The sequence below is a fragment of the Rhipicephalus sanguineus genome, chromosome 1, assembly GCF_013339695.2.
Source record: "Rhipicephalus sanguineus isolate Rsan-2018 chromosome 1, BIME_Rsan_1.4, whole genome shotgun sequence".
NCBI lineage: Eukaryota > Metazoa > Arthropoda > Arachnida > Ixodida > Ixodidae > Rhipicephalus > Rhipicephalus sanguineus.
The window spans coordinates 136,948,058-136,954,585 of NC_051176.1; positions in this window are offsets into that span (position 1 = coordinate 136,948,058).

Below are 6,528 nucleotides of genomic sequence, written 5' to 3' on the forward strand. Positions count from 1 at the left end.
AGCTACCTTTTCGTCCACTTTTCTTTCTTCACAATTATCTTACATTTATTACTAAAAAACATCCCCTACACTTTCCTTGGCATTATTGTCTGTTAGTTCTCATTAATGTTGTGTATAACAAAGAAAACGTGCCCTTGAAATTAACACTTCTTTCCCTCATTCATAGCGAGGGTCTCGTTCTGGCAGACTTGATGCTTTCAGGTAGTATGCGAGGGATTATTGGTCAGCTGCCAGCTCGTAATAAGTTCACGTGCTACGTGACGCCAACAAGGCAGAAAAAGAGTGTTCCACACTCGCCGTCATGGCTACTGGCGGCGCTGACTGACGCTCCCACGTTTAAATGCACACATATACCCTATAAAGTGGACGGGGGGATGGCCGCCGCGGTAGCTCAGTTGGTAGAGCATCGGACGCGTTATTCGAAGGTCGCAGGTTCGGTCCCTGCCCGCGGCAAGCTATCTTTTCGTCCACTTTTCTTTCTTCACAATTATCTTACATTTATTACTAAAAAACATCCCCTACACTTTCCTCGGCATTATTGTCTGTTAGTTCTCATTAATGTTGTGAAAATGCAGAGGAACACGTCAGAAGGTACGTCTATCGCCGGTCATCGCTACTGCCAAACCGGTCACCGCTACTGATAAACTTGGTGTTCCAGGTTACTCTCTGCCTCAAGTTCCTTAATGACTGAGAGCACGGCACACGAATTCGTCTTCAGAAATCTCATCTTAACGAGAAAGTCGTGTATAGCTTCAGGCGATAAAATAAGGCTCTTGAGCTTCTCACACTTCGTTCTCTTGGCTTTGTCGCTTCCCAAGAAAGACGAAATGGCGCCGCCAGTAGTCCAAAATATCTTCTAGAGCTTTATAGAAAGAGAACCACCTCGACAAGCATACGGTTTTCAGCGACTTCAAGCACATGCCCATGGCCAAGCACACAAGACCAAACTTACGGCGCAGCTCCCGCGACGTAAGTTTGGTCTTGTATGCTTGGCCATGGTAATAGAGCATGAAAGTGCACAACAAAATATTGAACTACGTTAAACGAGCTCGTCCTGATTCCATCCTCAAGAGCGTTGTTGTGTAGGTGGCACGGATCTTTGAAGTGAAGCACCATGAATTCGGGGTTGGAGAGCTGCAAGTCCTTAATTGTGAAGCTTCTGCATGTAGGAAGCTGAGTCGGAGCAGAATACAGCTACGTCGCCTAATACAGCTACGCGCGGTAAGCTTTAAATCGGTCAAACCAGTAGATGTATCAATGAGCGCTTAGAACTTGCCCTTCCGATAAAGAACGGAACCTGTATAATAAAAAGTTGGGCGAGTTGGTGTTGGTTCAGGTCACATTGGCCCTTGAAATCGGAGTTTATCGGATAAATCGGAATTGTCAAAAATTTTACCGGCGAATGTTTATCGGATTTTTTCGGATAAAACTGAAAGCACGGAGCCCTAATTATACTATACAAGGCTATGTTACGCTCTGCTAGCGATCCTGGACAGGAGAGTGGTCACGAAGCTCGCCTTCGGATCGTGGGTACGCGGGTTCGAATCCCACCTCGAGGAGAAATATTTTTGGCCAAGAATTTATCTCATTCTCTTTCTTTCTGTATCTTTCTTTCTCTCTCTCTGTACTCGTCCTCTCGCCAGTCATAGTCATTGCATCCCACGCCGGCCAAATCGGCGCTCGTGTTCTGCGAGCGAAGCAGAAGAAGAAGAGGACGATGATAGCGCGTGCCGGTTCATGATGATGATAATTATCTATCAACGACTAACGGTATAACAAAAAAACTTAACAGCTCGGCTGTGAAAAAAAAACTGTTTAAAATTTGTGAAGATAAAGAAACCATCAGAAAAGCACATACTGATTCGAACTTATTTCTGCTATGCTTTTACACACTCTTATCAAAAGTTCGAAATTAAAAAGTTTGTTACACAGCGCTATTGCATGGATGACTGCCCCTTTAAGTATAGCTTTCTCTCATTAAGAATTTAATCCAGAGCGCCTTGCACTCGATGAAACATACGAGCTACACATGAGCATCGCAGTTCATGTGCAGGGTGTCCCAGCTATCGAACACCAAATTTCCTTTTAACCTGAAACAGCGTTGCGCAATAAAAACATAGTAAATATGGCTCCGAATACGCTGGAGTAGCCGCCAGTAATTTTTTTATTAATAAGATTTAATTATGGAAATTAAAACATTTTATAACTCGAGAACCAGTCACCTAATAATGCAAGAGTCAGTGAGGAATCCTTAGGCATTTTTAAGGCACATCTATCTGAGTTATTTTCAGTGAAGAACTAACTGCGTGCAATTTTTTTCTCGCTGAAGAACGAAGCACGCGCAGTATGAAGATCGTAGGCGACTACATCGCAATGTGCAGCAGGAAGCTTCGTACTCAAACATGCTCACTTCAAGGTAACCATGAATAAGGATGCAACGAAAAAAAGAAATCAACAAAAATTTATCGAGATAGCGCTTATCTGCTACGGCCCCGAAGTAGCAACCCACTCCTTTAGTCTTGTTACGGAACGATCTTTGATAGCTGCTGTTGCAGCGTTGATAAAATATGCGAATATTTCTATGTTTTACCGAAACACTGTTCGCTACAACAGGGAATTCACAATGTCAGGCCTTGGTCGTAAAAGTGCACCGGTGGGGTTATCAACGGGATCAATCGATCGTGAGATAGGTTTGATGAATGTGGCATACAATCAAGTGGATGGAATTGCTCAAAAATTGCGATGCGTGTTGTTGGCGCTCGTTCCGCACCAATATCAGGCAGACGCCACGGTGGTAAGTGCTTACGGTGCCCAGTTGCTGACCAGAAGGACGCGGGTTCGATCCCGTCTGCGGCGGTCGTATTTCGATGTAGGAGGAACGCTAGAGGCCCGTGTAGTAGATTGATGGCCACGTTAAAGAAGCCCAGGTGGAGGTTTCCAAAGCCCTCCACGGTGTGCCCCACACTCATAACGTGTTTTGGCGCGTCAAATCCCAGTAATTATTATTGCTATTATGTACGGAACGCTTAATTTGCTTTTTTTGTGGTTGGGAGCATAGCTACATGATATTTTTTACATTTCGCGTGATTTCTTTGAACGCCGGAATAACTTACCACGCCAGTAGGGCGTTGCTGAAAATAACGCTGTTGTCACTTAAAGATGCCTACAGATGCTTCATTGACCTTTTAGGGGCAAAGCTCCTCTTAGTCTAACCTTGTCACGCGTACGGCGTAAGGCGTAACCGGCCCATCACCGATCCTTTGCAAACTGCCCACTACTTCGTCTTTGTAAACATCCCACTACGATCCATCACCGCTCCATCACTTCACCGACCATAAAGCCGTTATAATGAAGGGGGAACGGAAGCCACCTTTGCAAACTGCCCACTACTTCGTCTTTGCAAACACCCCACTACGACCCATCCCCGATCCATCACTTCACCGACCATAAAGCCGTTATAATGAAGGGGGAACGGAAGCCACGTCTAGCTACCACTTACGATTAATAAAATTTCTTGTATAAATATATACAGTGTTTGTCGCGTCTTTGATGATGTACTGGGCTATCGCTCTGATTACTGCTGGGCGAAACCACTGAAGATTTCACGGTGTAACCATGTGTGCTTCAGGAGCTTCGCCCAAGCTCTTTATCATTCACCCGTGGATATGCTGTGAACTTTTTTGGTAATTAGGTGAGTACGTCTCCAATTTGTTATAAGTAGCTAACTAGATATCATGAACGAAAACATTACTGAAGGCTACATCACTGTACTGGGAACAATGTGAACTAGGTTCTCTTTCCGTAATGCAGTTCCTATTTGTACAAATTTTAATGCTCGATAGTTGGAACACATTGCATATTTGTTGAGTAGGGAACTGACTCACGCTCTGAAACCGTAATTAAATCGCGATAAAACCGAGGTAGTAATTGAATGCAGCTGTTTTACAATTATATCGGCTACCTAAGCGACCTTTTCGGCAACGTTGTAGCTTCACGATGGACTAGCACTTACGCATACCCGAAGGCGCCTCTACCGCATGCGTCGGACGTCGTAGTTCACAACAACAGAATACCCTCAAGCAGCCGGGCTCTTGTAATACGCACCAACACACCCTTCGGTAGGCCTCTTCCCACTCCCTTAATGGAAATGCGGCCACCGTGGCCGGAAATGGAGCGCTTGGCCGTGTACTCCGCGTAAGAGCGGCCGCGGCCTCTGTTTAAGTGTTTCATGCAAGGGCACACGAGAGCAGCTTGTGTCACGCCGAGCACAGGAGGCCCACTTAATCAGCTTTCCACGAATACGCAGGAAAAAGATGTAATCGCAATAATGACGAGAGAGAAGTAACAGCATGATTGGATATGCTAATAATACTTGGATGTCATTGAATCAGCTGCTAGATACGCTCGTTTTTGGATGAGAGGGCACGCACATGGTCGGTATGAAGAAAGTGAAAGCAAGGACGGGAAAGTCAGGGGAGGTCGACCGGCCGAGCGATCGACTCAGAGATAATAAAGGGAGCACTGCGTGCACGCGGGGCTATACCCATAACATACAGGGTGTCTTCGGATAAGAACGTCAGTACATGTCCCTGGACCCCCTTTTATATGGCTGAAAAAAAATTATATATATATATATATATATATATATATATGGTATTCGAGACCCCAGGGCCACGAAGCCACTCTTATTTTCGCGAAAAAGAATTTGCCTTGGCCACAAAACAGCGGACGTGTCTCCACTGTGCCAGAACCGCTTTTTGCGAATTGCACGAAAATGGGATTTTGACGAAATCTTACAGAAGAGCTATTGTAGCTGTGATTCTCAAAATTTTTCTTGACATACTGTCAGTAACGTGCGTTTACATGACTTGTTACCCTGTAGTTTCATTGCCCATATTGTAAGAAAAAAATATCGCAAATACGGCACCTTCTTCAATACTTCTGTAATTCCAGATTTTTTTAACCGTGTCTATAATAGTCAGAATTTGCAAATTTCCGAGAGTGTTGCCACACATTAGATTAAGAATTGTGCCAAATACAATTGCCGAGAAAAACGTCAAAGTCAAACCAAACCTGTATAAGTGAAGGCATGTCTCTGGAAATGCAATATTATGAAATTTATAAAAAATAATGTCACCTTCCATTTTTTTCACTTCCCCAGAATTGAAGCGAAGCGCGTGTTCTAACTTAATCTGTAAAAACACATTGCATTATTGCTGTGACAGCGCAGTTACTATTCCACCAAAGTGGTCAAATGGACGTTCACGCGCAACCACTTAAATGAGCGAGCATGTAGCTATAGTTGCCATTGTCGTGATCTTTAGGTCTTAAGCATGTTCTCGCGTGTTCACGAAGCAACAATTTGACAGAAAAAAGACGAAGATCTGCTTTAAAGAACAAATTTGTATGTATGCATGTTTGTACTCGTTGGAGCAGTGTTCCTGAAGAAAGCAATTATCGGAAAAAGTTCGTCTAAGCGCACACTCGAGTCGGGTTTTCGCATGCAGCAGTTTCTTCAGCCCTAATGTACATAGGACATGAGACACGCATTGAAGGAAGACTGGCTCCACGCATAAAGTATCCTGGAGACGGTACCCATGATCTCCGCCTTCTTGCGCCTGGCGTAGGGTGCGACAATGACGTTTCCCATTCACTGGCATCTTCTGAGGAAAAAATTCTGTTGAGTAAATGAATAACTTTGGCTCAGGAACAAAACTTCTGACAGTCACAGACGCATCTGTACATTTTACGGCGATCTGTTTGAAGAGGCTGAAGCAGTTTCCAAGACGGAGAGAGTTTCTTCTGGAATAAAGCTGATGAACAAGTCTTTCATACTCCGAACGTTCCGCTTAGAGCTAATCTTCTCATGTGCTTGTTCAGATAGCGCTAAACGCTCGCTTTGAGCTGTGCAACTCAGTCATAAACCTTAGGGGAGCACAAGAAGCGCATACATATTCACATAGGCTGTTCAGTAGAGGACTGCCGGGCAGTCGACGACACGATTTACAGCCGTGAAAGCTGATGCGCTGTTGCGACTTCAACCTTTCTGAAGCGCATTGAGCTGCTTATTTTTAATTGTCGTTTCTTTTTAATTTGTCGTTTCGTTAACACGAGAACACATATTTACAGCCTAGAAATCGCGGCGGTACAGGCTGTGCTTTTGCAGCCCCAGCGCGCTGAAGAATACAAAAAAAGAAGAATAAATAAATAAATAAATAAATAAAAATAAATAAATAAATAAAAATAAACAGCTCAGTACGCTTCAGAAAGGTTGAAGTCGAAACTTCCGTCATTCGTTTTTGTGGCTCGGTAGCACATATCGTTTAAACGCCTGTAACCAACTGGCCGCAGTCCTGGCCTTTCGATGGATATATTTCAAATACCTATGCTATATTCAGATCATACACGCAAGTCTACAAAGGCAAACGTGACTTGTCTAGCTGCAGCTTGCATTCGCGACCACAAGGTGGTACACCAGACATGAAGAAATAGTTATGTGTAATCTAATTCGCTAAAACGATGGTTCTC